At 36.5% G+C, this 12,239-nt stretch overlaps 1 protein-coding gene and 1 long non-coding RNA gene across 3 annotated transcripts in view; both read right to left on the bottom strand.

Annotated features, from left to right (window-relative positions):
• The window catches only part of LOC109542671 (tRNA selenocysteine 1-associated protein 1), a 42,740-nt gene that overhangs the window by 18,261 nt on the left and 12,240 nt on the right, over nucleotides 1-12,239 (bottom strand). The window lies entirely within an intron of this gene.
• LOC109542701 overlaps nucleotides 11,330-12,239 on the bottom strand; it is a 4,187-nt gene continuing 3,277 nt past the window's right edge. Inside the window, exon 2 of the long non-coding RNA XR_002172451.2 lies at nucleotides 11,330-11,950. This is a non-coding gene — a long non-coding RNA (uncharacterized LOC109542701). The remainder of the gene's footprint in view (nucleotides 11,951-12,239) is intronic.

Here is a 12,239-nt window from a genome sequence, read left to right as displayed (position 1 = left end):
TCACTTGCTAAAAAGGCCATTTAGTTCTCTTTGGAATGATGTAAAAACGAGCGTTCTTGCTCATTTTGCTTCCGAGAAACATGCAAAACGGGACGCAAAACATGAAATTTTGCAATAATCTTACGCGACCCTTGCACAAAAGGACGATAATTTTTCTAATTTCATAGACAGACTGTATTTTTTGTACATAACGCCCCCTGAATTTAAAGCTGGATCCGCCCCTGGACGGAACATTTTTTGAAAACCGAAAAAGTTGGCAACTTTTAGAATTTCTTCACTGTTAGCTAGATCAAAGTCTCTTTGGCTTGAGGGCGTTAAAATCAGTTTCTTAGGCGATTGCCGTTTGAACAACATTGATACAATGCGGGATGTGTTGAACGATAATTGCAAAATTGCCCTGAAGCAGCGTGACATTTTCATAAATCAAAGATTTAGAGTCAATTACGTGCCCATTTCTTGAGTGACTCAGAAGTTTTGGCAGGTGAACAGCTCAAAGTCTAACATTAAAGAAATTGCCAAAGATCCTCTAGAAAACTATCAAACTTTAAGCCACTGATAGACGAAAATCTTCTCTCTACTGCTTGGAGTTATCGTCAATTTTCAAGTAATTTCCTTTTTGCATAACAGGGATTTAAAAATCAAGACGTTGGGGAAGAACTTGGACTACGGCCTGCTTTGAACCAATGGCACAAAAATTTACGAGAAATGTGACAAATTTTGAGGTTTATCTGCTTGGGGGGGGCAAACCTACGGATTTGAAAAATCTCAAGTGTTTAACAGATTTTCAAAAAATTTGAGCCAAAACTCGAAACTATTCGCCCGATTGTTTAGAGCTTGGAAGAAAATGAATGGGTCTTTCTCCAGGTCCATTTCTTCACTAGAACAGTAAGTCGTAACAGCAAAAAGTAGCATTTAATTAAACCGCTAATGCAGATAGATTGTAGCAGGTAATCCTAATTGGTTCACTTTCAATGCGATTGCTTGCGTTATTTATCGGTCTCTCAGTTTGGATTTAATGGATATGTTAATTGCACGGAAATTAGCCAGACATTCAAGTTCGCTATCTATTTTTCTATACTTACAGCCAAGCATTTATTTCACTTTGATTAACAGTTAGTTAATTTCGTTACGAAAACGCGATACTTACAACACGTCCAGTGCAGGAAATTTGTTAATTTACATACAAATCCATGCTGGGTGTTTATTAATAGTTGAGTTGTTCTTAGCCCATATGCGGACGCGACCTGAGTACTAAAATAGCAATTATTTATAAAGATGGTGAGGCCACACCCTCGATCTCGTTCTTCGGCCAATGGAAATCCGCCTTTAAAATACAGATTCTTAAACACGCTCAGACGGCTCTTATTATGGGTTAGGGCCTGTATATAAATATGTATGTTGGGCCTAAATGGCACGCTATGCCTTGTATAAATATATTGAAATTGCTTTTCCCACTTTTACCAGCCCTCTGTTCACATCGGCTGCCCTATCGGATTTGCACCTAAAATCCCAAGTTAAATCTTCCATTTCAAACTTCAGTGAAGATTTTTTAAAGTGGAAGATTCCACATCGACGTTTTCCGATCTTCCATCCTGCCCAGCCTTTAAGTTTAAACCTTAATGCAGTTCTAATCCAAAAATAATAAGTATGTAAAACAAAGTGGTTATTCAACAATTTGCCAACTGATTACAAAACATCGGCAAGTTTTGCTTTGTTTTTGGGTGGAATTTAATTGTGTTTTCGGAAATTTTAAATAAGCATTCTAGAGCATCGGTGCACATTAGCCGATGCGGCTAAAATTATATTCTTTTGCTTGACTCGAGCCGAAATTTGCAAACTTAATATGCATCTTCTGGTTTGGCAAATTGCTCTAAACGCGCAGAACTGCACCAAACGATAATATTAAGTTTATTTCGGAAATTACCATAATTTGGCCCGAAAATCGATTACAAACCGTGGTGTTTGATATCAAGTACACAATTAATAAGACGTATATTTAGGGCCCTGGTGAATAAAGCACGAGCAAACCAAATTATATGGTGGAAAAACCTTTCTTAGTGTTTTTCGTAAATGGCCGGATCGTAATGGGGTTTCAACCATACGCGAAAGTGCCTGCATTTTCAAAATTCTTATTCTGATCGATTTTTCATACCATCTCAGGCATTTCAGCTTGCCAAAACGATCAAAACTGAGAGTTCAAAGAACGTTTCATTTCGAACTAATTCAACTTTCATTTTAGGCAAAACGCCACATTTAGCTCGCTAAAATCAATGCAAACGTCTAAATTTTAAAATGCTAATATCGGCAATAAAGATGCAAAATTGGACTAAAACACGGGTCCTACTTCAATCCTCAACATCGACTTTCTCCCGAAATTTAGATTTTTTTAAACAACAATCCAAATCTCAATTTTTAGCTCAAAATCTGCCTATTGAATTTTCAATATTTCGACATCAATATTAGTCTGTGATTTTCGCCTATTTCGACTCTAAACGCCCCAAATAAACAGCAGTGATATGTAAACGGAAATATTGGCTTTTTACTGAATTTGTATCGCGTGATTTGCGTGGTTTACTTTGAACACTGCTAAGGCATCTTTGATTTTTTTTTAAATCTACGAAAAATCGACAATTTTGACAATCTATTTCTCTAATAGAGCGATATGTTTTCTATATAATGGAGTCAATCCTAATTATGTGCCCACTTTTTATTGCAAATGGCAATTTTTTGAAAACCCCATTGCCGGCAGTGCAAGTGATCAGACTAAAGTTTTACAATAAAAATTGATTTTAAGTTGAAATGTTTTCGCTAATAGAGCAAGGTTTTCTCTACTTCTTGGCCAATTTTCTATAAAATTACCCTTTTCAATAGCGAACATTGAAAACTTGATACAATGTGACCCAATATAGAAGCTACTTAAGGGTTATATTGAAAAATCGCTCAAAAATTTACGAACCCTTTCGGAATTTTGCAAATTAATCTCTCTAACAGAGTGATATTTTTACTATCTAATAGAGTAAAAACCAATAATGTGGCGACTTTTTTTGCCGACTGACAATTTATTGAAAAACCCATTACCAGCAGTGCAAGTGAACAGCTCAAACTCTGACAATAAAAGCTGTGAAAAACCCACAAGCAAAGTGACTACTAGAGCAACAATAGAGCACGGTTTTCTCTACTTCATGGTCTTAAAGTTCATTTTGTATACAATTTAATTTTTGAATAACAGCCATTTAAAAATAGAAACAATGCAGCCGAACACAAACGTTACTGAGGCGTGTTGTGAAAAATCGCGCAAAAGTTACGCAAAATGCGACAATTTTGCAAATCGACTTCTCTTAAAGAACTATATTTTTCCAATTTAACAGAGTCAAAACCAACCACTCGCTCATTGTGGCTTTTGACTGACATTTTTTTGAAAAACGCATTACAAGTTTGGCAAGTGAACAGCTGAAGTCTTGCATTAAAAATTGCCAAAGACTCTAGTTTTAGTTCTTTTTAGCTCTAATTTTAGTTCTTAACAATTTTTCATCAATCGATAGATCGATCGATCGAGGGAAAGTAATTTTTTTCGGCGATGGACCTTTGAATGACCAACAATTATAAATTGAGACGAAGCTGACGAACATGGCCGTTAGGTAGGCTTGTGTAGCGAATTATTTCCCAAATTCTCCGGAAATGTGACAAGTTTATAAATATAATCTTCTCATAGAGCAATATTTTATGCATTTAAGGGATTTAAAATCAATTATGTACCCGCTGCTTGGCGAGACTAAGGAATTTTTTAAAAATCCCTTACACTCTAGGTAGGTGAACAGCCGAGAGTCTTGCATTAAAAAAATTGCCAAACACCCGCTAGAAACTGATGAAACTTGAAAATTTATTAAGTAATAAATCAAAATATTCTCTACTGATTGGTAGTGAAGTCAATTTTTCTGTGCTGTGATCAGAAAATCAAAATCACTGAACATTGTGATAAATTTTCAACATTTTCGGCCCAATAGAGCAATATTTTCACTATTTAGTGGCTTAAAAACACTTCAAATTTTGTTTTATCATTTCATCACGAGATGCACCAGTGAGTCACTGAACAACTGAAACTATTGGATTAAAAAATCGACTCAAGCCCAACAGCAGACGATAAAAGTTGAAAATTTTCTATGCAATTTGCGTTTTGAACAATACTTTTTTGCAATTGCGACAATGTGGTTGAAAGTGAACGATGCCGAGACTTGTTTTGAAAAATTGCTAGAAAATTCACGATTAGTGTGACGAATTTCCTTATTCCTTCTAACCATCGAGCAGTTTTTTCTCTATTTAATGGTATAAAAGCCAACAATCTGTTTATTTTGCTTGTCAACTGATAAAATTTTGTAAAGCTCAGTACAAGCTGCAAAAGTGAACTGAACAAGTACAACAAAGTCTTGTATTAGAAAAACCGCCTTAAGGCCTGTGAAAATTTAAACTTTTTTCAATAATAGTCTTCTCGGCTTATGACCGTAAAACCCCTGACCGTAACCCCCAAGTCAAAACACCCTCTAGAAAATTGTGAAACTTTTTGTTGAAAAGTACCCTTTTTTGCACTCACTTTAGGGCGTAAAAATCACAGCTATTTTAAAATTTGCCACAATGTTGTTGAATGTGGACATTAACGATTCTTTTTTTGAAAATTTCACGTAAAAAATGATAAATGTGCAATTTCCTACACTGATAACGCAATATTTGCATTTTTAATGGCATTTAAATCACTAACAAAAACAAGCTCCGGATAAAACAAGATAAATAATTCATTAAAATCCTAGTCAACTTTTAAAAAACGAATTTAAATTAATCTCCTTCGGTCTTACCGCAAGTAAGAATGTTGTAAAAACCCGCTTCTCTGATAGGTCCTGAAATAAAGTCCACAACCAATGAAATTAGCCGCATAAATTAAATGGGGAAAATAGCCAGTCATGTTGCGCAAAGACTTTTATCAACGTTTTCTGTATAACGGCCACAATGGCCCATAAAATCGGTGATTAATTCCCGACATCGATCCGTTTCAAAGTTTCTCGTTGGTCAACTTTATTCTCGTACAACATGGCTATATAATTTTCCGTACTTACACACCCACTAGTCCGCACATTTTTTTGCCTGCATCTACCCAGAAGAATCCAGATAAAGCCTGACAATGTTTTTCGAAAATTCAGCCCAACTTCCTCACGTTGGTAAGCGAATGAATCTAATTTGATAGTGAATCAACTCCAATACATTTCGTTAGAAACAAGATTAATTATCATTATATAACACCTTTGACTAATTGAGTTTTTTTGTCAGTGCTCAGGCCGGCAGTGTTGATACTTTCAAAGAAAATCGTAATTAAACAGTAGTTCTTCATGGGGAGTCGTCCAGGCCCATTTAAAGTTACCACATACTGTTGCTTCGCAATTGGATTCAGTTTTTTATATCACTCTACACGACAGGACACGAGTATAATCATAATAATTAACATTATTTATTAGCTTTTTGTTTAAATTTGATTAATTTTTTTTCGTTCGCATATTTTGGACTTTTTGACTCAGTTTTTTGTGTGCTGGATTTCCGAGTTGTGCACTTGTGCAGCTCCTGAAGAATTTTTCTTTTAGAGAAAATGTTTCTCTATTATAAACTAAAATGAGCAAGTTTGTGATATTTTTCGTAGGTTTTCACGAAATGTCCATTTTCCATTTATTTTAAGCCGCAAATGAATCAAGTTCGAACGTAGCTATGCGTAGCCATGTTGCCTCTCTCACAGAATCCTCTGTGTGAGAGTGAGATAATCGGAGCCAATTACGTTCCTAAATGGAAAGGTCGCTTGATTTAATTAGAAATTTTTGAATGTGCAAGAACCTAATTTCGATCTTTGACTGAATCAGTAAATGCGATTAAACAGTTGTCCGAAAAAAAACCGAGAATCCTCTCAAGAACGAAGTATGTATATATTTTTTTATCTGCAATTGATTGACCGAAACAAGCTTATTTCGTCCGTTTAAAAAATCACCTCACAGTGGCTTTAAACCTTCTAATTAAGGTTTCGATGAGGACCATCCAAAGGGCTCCTTAGAGGATGAAACTCGGTATTTTTTGAGACTTTTAGGCAAAAGTTGTCGTTAAAGTGTTGCTTTGAATGTGTTTGGTCTGCTGGAATTTTACTCATGCACGATTTTCCGATCATACTCAGCCTGAAGAAGCTCACTTGTCCGCCGAGAAAGAGGAAAATTTTATGTTACTTATAGATAGAGGTTTTTAGGGAGTATAGATACAGGTTTTTAATCAAAATTGTTCGCAAATATTGACGAATATTGGAATAGTTGATTTAATTCCTTGGCCAGAGTTGGCAGTTTCTTTGAATTTTGAAAGCAGATTGGGACAGAGTGCACATCTAAGCTGTAAAGCGGCTGAAGCCCCTTATAAAAGTAGGAAAACTAAAATGTACAACTTTGACAAAAAAATAAAAGAAAAAATTAAAATTTGACAACTCTGATGAGCAAACTATTCAAAGCCAAGCCGTTGAAATGGACGGTTGTCTATTTAATGGAAGAAGCCCAGATAATGGAAAATACTCAGCAGATAATTAAAGCTTTTTGCCAAAGGGTGAACCGGCTGGGAAAAATCGCTGGCATTCGCAGCAGCTCCAGCTAGCAAATCTTTTGTAATAGAAAGCGAAAAAGTTCCAAGTAATATTAAAGGTTTGTTGTCGTTAGTGGAAATGCGACGACCGAAAGCTAGCGAAAACGAAGACCAACACGGCCGCATGCCATTCGAGCGGCAATTCAAAGTTAGAATGCGGTCCCGATCATGTGCCATTGTTTTCGCACACCGAAACGTCGCAAAAACTTCTGCGGTACTGACGGTACGTCGCTTTGATTGTCTTCAGCAACATCACTTAACTTGAGTAACGACCGATAATGCACTCTTCGGCATCGGGCCCCGATTCTGAACGATTTTTGCTAGAAACACTCTAGTTCTGAGTATTTTCGGTTCTCTTCCGCTTGCTCAAGCACTATTTGTTTAAAACCAATTTTTATTTTTGTTTTTCCCTTTCCAAACAAGTTTCTCTCAATTAAAACGAGATTTTGACAATTGTTTGCCCTACCAAATATTCCCTCGTACCCTCATTCGAATTAAAAAAACACAACTGGTTTTTCCATTCCGGGACGCAGTTGGCATCGGTTCTTTCACTCGCACCCACAGCAGTCAATCAGCGAGGCCTGTTGGGCTACGGTCGCTACGTTCCAACCTGACACCTTCACGACTTAAACTGTTTGGCTTTTGAACTGGACAAAGCGGAAAAAATATTTTTGCACCAACTTTCAATTACTTTGTTTACCAGGAAAGGCTAGTAAAGGCCAAATCAGCCTGCCAAAATTTCGATTTTCGGGCTATCAGACTTGATATAAAATCACTTTAAGTAGCTACGTATCTACTGTGACTCATCTGTAAGTGATTCTTTTCTGCTGCAATTAATTTAGTGAAACCTCCACATTCTGATAATTGTCGGTCTGATGTCATGCATCCGATGTTACCGAATTCATTCCTAATGTCTAAAGACACGAGAAATATGCTTTAGACAGGCACTGAACTGAATCAGTAAAGAATAGTCCTTTAGAACGTTCCGTGTAGTTATTTTGTGACACGTAAAGTTGCGCTCTTCCGGTAGTGTGAAGAACAATCGAAAATTCAGCGGACCGACGAATATTCTGCCCAGCCTGTAAATCAGTGGACACACCCCGAACTTTTCAAATGACAAGTTTTAAACGGGATTTTTTGAAGAACTCACAAGCAAAAACTGACAAAAATGGCAAGAAACCAACAAACCCTTTACAAAAAAATTGAGGAAAAAAAGAGTACAGTTCTACCAGCAAGAGTTTAGTAAAATGCAGAAAAATCAACAAAGCGAAATCGGAAATTTTTTTTTAATTTTACAAGAAAACGAGCACTGACAGCCGTAGTTTAGGTTATAGCAGTTATAGGGATCTATCAATGCACACATTTTTAGGCAAAAAAGTCTGAAAAGTAGAATCAGCTAAACCCATTCGGTTTTGATATATTTGAAATTCAGTTGGCCGCCTCGCAAGTGATGCATACTGCAAACTGAACACGCCGCCGCCATCTGTGCCACAGTGCGAAAACTAGCGGCCGATTGCTGCAGTTTTCTTCATGGATTGTGCGCGCTCCGGGTGCGGCACGAGACTCCCGGATTTAAATACATAATTCGCGTCTAATTGTTTAAGATTACAGGAATTTTCATTAATTATACCGTAATGAAATCGGTACGTATTAAATCATATTTAAGTGCAAAATTGGGCTCGCTAATCAACAAAGTATCGCCTGCTTGTTTGCGTTATTATAACGCGATTAGTTTGGATTGTTTACCAATTTACTGGTTTTTTTTCATATTTTGTGTATTTATGATTTCGTTAAATTGATTTAGTTAAATGAAGTAAATGCATTTACATTACAGTCAAAACGCTGCAGAATGTCAACACAGTGGCTCGAAAATATATTTTTAAATTGATTTGAAGATCCTTCCAGGTTTTTTCTGAGAAAACAAAGCGAAACATTTGCTTACCGAACTTCTTGGTGGGTTTGCGAGTTTAAGCGATTTTTCTGGGCAAATTTAGAAATATTTGTCAGGATAAAGAACACTCAAAAAACGTCAGTAAGTGACAACCATTTGACTTCGGCCCGTGCTCGGTAAACTTCGGCGCCGAAAATAAGCTACTCGGATGCTTTCAAGCGCGGTAAAATTGAAATATTCAAGTAACTTTCATGCGAAAATCTSCAATATTGATGAAACTGGTTGAAACCAACAGTRACRYTAATGAWWTTGTTCACTAGAGCTCAGTTCAAGTCAACCAGCGGATAATTAAACCGATCAGCAAAAAATGCTGCGAAAAATTCGGTGGAAGGCTTTATTGAAACTTTTGAAACAACAAGTTTCAAAACTTCTTCAAAGTGTTACCTTTGAAAGCACCCCAAAGCGCTGATTAATTGAATAAATATAACCAAGAGAGCGATGAACTTGCAATTTTCGGGGGAAGGGTTGGGCAAAGTTTAATTAAGCGAGAAAATACAGTACATCGTTTGCTTACCACATTTCTTGACGCCTTTGCCCATTTAAGGGGGTTTTTTCGTTGACCTACACTGTTTTCTGGGCAAATTTAGCCAGATTATTCACTAGAAACTGGCAAACTTTTGCAAAACGTCAGTGAATGACAACGATTCTACTTCGGCAGTGCGTTCGGTAATTTTCGTGCCCTGTTCAAATGGCATTCGGCTGAATTGCAGCGCGGGCAATTTGAATTTGAATTTAAAGACCCGAGAGATGTGTGGCTGTTCCAGTCCAACTTAAATGAGGCAAAATCATGTGATATTAAGCAAAAAAGTGAAAATTTCATTTCCAATGTTTGTTCACTTAAAATTTGCAATTTTTTTCACCCTTTGTTGAATAGCTGTTGATGAAATCCAAACAAAATCGACAAAAAATGGTGATCAAAATGTCGTTTTCAAAGATAAAAAAACGATGGGAAACGCCGCCTTAATCGGCGGCCATAAAAGCATATAAGAAAATTTCCCATGGATCCCCACGATTCCGAGAACTCCTGACAAATGCGACTAAGAAAAACGGTCAAACTCGCTTTTCAAACACGCGATGTACACTGGATCGTTTCAAAATGCATGAAATAGCCACGCTAGTCACGAAATGCCTCCGAACAGAACGAGAAAAATTATCTATGCTTTGTAGTTCTTATTTACCTACCACGAATTTTTTTCAGTTCAAGTTTCAGCAAACTGACCGCAAAGAAAGTCACTTTACGCTATAGAAATGAATAAATACAGAAAATGTACGAGATTCATTCTAATTGTATGCGAATTATTTTATAATGATTACTCTTGACTAATCCAAAAAAACATTCTTGAATCTGTTGCTTAAAATATATATTTTTCCTGATTTTCATCAGTTTTCTCATGTTTTTCCGATTTTTTTATTGCCAGCAAACATGTTTTTTCTTCCAGGTTTTGTGTGTTTTTCGGGTTTCAACGTGAGCAAATCGGGTCAGCTGCGGAGAAATTCTGAAGCTGCAAATTTGCCAAGTTTGCATTTGCTTCATTGTTTGCAATAAATTCGCGAAAAAACCTGGATTTTCTTCAAATATTCATATATTCAGCTACTTTCTTCTACCAATAAATTACGGAATTATTTTGTATTTGAATGAATGCATTTATTTGTTTTTAATGTATTTATTTTATTTAACTAAGACCATCTTGTAAAATGCAAAAGTGCACCTTGAAAACATGAAATTGCCTGTAAACTATTTGATGTGGCCACGCCAATCGACCTAAGGCGAAACACAAAACATCACTTTTAAGTTCGAATGGTTGAAGAACTGCCGTCATGTTTCCAACAAGCAGAAACAGTCTACAATTCGCAGACGGAACAAGGCAAAGCCTGCGGGCTATAATTATAGTAATAACAGATTGCATTATAAAACATCGATAAGTCGATTTCCATGCCATTCAAATCGGGTTTGTCTATACAGTTTTTATGTAGGTAGAACGACAGCCACAGTCTCAAAAGCCAAATAAAACCCCAAAAATGTTCCTATATTTGTGTGAAAGTTGATCATTTCGTCTGCTAAATGAAGTGCAAAATAGATCTTCAACTATTAGTTTATTCGGTAACAAAAATTTCTAGAATTGAACAGATTTTAAGGATTCCGTCGCAACAATCATCTTGCCTAATCGTGGAATTGCTTATTTTATAGTCTTTTGCGATGGTTGTAAAAAGGGCCAGAAAACAATGTTTGCAAGGTTTCTATTTACATTTGAATGCATCCATTTCTCTCTCTGCTCAGCTGTTGATGGTCAAAGTTCTCCAAAAAAATCTGTGTTCTATCGGGAGATGGATTTTTATGAAACTCGGTGTCTCCATGTGAAACTCATGTTTTCATAAAGCCGATTTTATCCGCTTTGGGCAAGTGAGGACTCAGTAAAACTACAGAACTTTTTGATTTGGTAGCTTGAATTAACTGATTTTTTTTGAGTTGATGCACTGATCCTTTCTGAACACTTTTTGGGCTGTTTGTAAAATGTTGTAGCATGCAAAACTTTTGAAAAATCATCAACATCAAAAAGCCGCGAAAAAAGTAAAAACCCGAAAACACTTCGAGAAAATTCGATTTTTTCACAAGTACACACTATTCCTTTCTGTGCTTTGTGGAGAAAAACTATTTTATTGAAATTTTTCAACGAACGAAAATCGCTTCAAAATTAACTGTCTTGGAAGTTGGCTGCAAATCAAACGCAATTCTCTAATAAAACGCTTTATTGAACAAAAACTTCTAACGAAAAATTAACAATAACACTTGGAGAAGTCTAAGTGAAAACAGACCAATTTGCTACAGTTTTTAGCGATTTTTTACACATAAAACACTGACTAAACTACAAATAATATTCTAGGCACGTTTAGGAGTAAACAAAAATTTTAGAATGTTAATTTAGAGTCTGGTGCGTTTCTCGGGCTCTTAGTCCGCCATGGAAGATAATTTCTTCCGGACGTTTCGCAAGCACAAATGGCGAACATCATCAGATTGGTGCTGCGTCCAGCAAACCACCGGAAGAATTTTTTTGCACAGCGTTCTAAAAGCCCGAAAAACTCATCAGTTTCAATGGCGCCGCGTGAACTCTGCTGTAACCCATTTGAGCTCCAAATTTATCGACCGAATTGTAGTCGATTAATATTTTACAATAAAATTTGTAATAATACAAGACTGTTGTAGTCAAGCATGCAAAAATTTCATGTTGATTACAAACTGAAACATCTGAAGAATCCGTCAGAAAGTTGACCGCAAGCAAGTACTACCATGTGGGTGTTCGAGTTGCGGGCGTGGCCTGGCTCGACCAATCGGAGACAAACTGTTAGTTCAAACTGAAAATAAAGGAGCAGACAAGATATCAGATAAATAATTATATGCGGTGGTTGGTCGGGTATTGTTCACTGTCGACCAACTGGCGCTTAACATTGTTGTTTAAACCATATCGACCGCCCCCCATCTATTGCCTGAAAAATATCTATATTGTAATGGCTGAGATCCTAATTTTTATTGGTAGGTACACTAGATTTGTCCGTTAAAAATTTAAAAAATCACAGCCATCTAACAGCCCGGACTTAAGCATCCTGGAGTTTTTGGCTTCTAAACAAGACAACAGCGCCATCA

Source organism: Dendroctonus ponderosae, unplaced genomic scaffold (genome assembly GCF_020466585.1).
Source record: "Dendroctonus ponderosae isolate FM_Combo_2020 unplaced genomic scaffold, Dpon_F_20191213v2 Dpon_F_20191213_10, whole genome shotgun sequence".
Classification (NCBI taxonomy): Eukaryota; Metazoa; Arthropoda; class Insecta; order Coleoptera; family Curculionidae; genus Dendroctonus; species Dendroctonus ponderosae.
The sequence above is the reverse complement of the archived record's forward strand: the minus strand, read 5'-3'. Positions and strand labels throughout refer to the sequence as shown.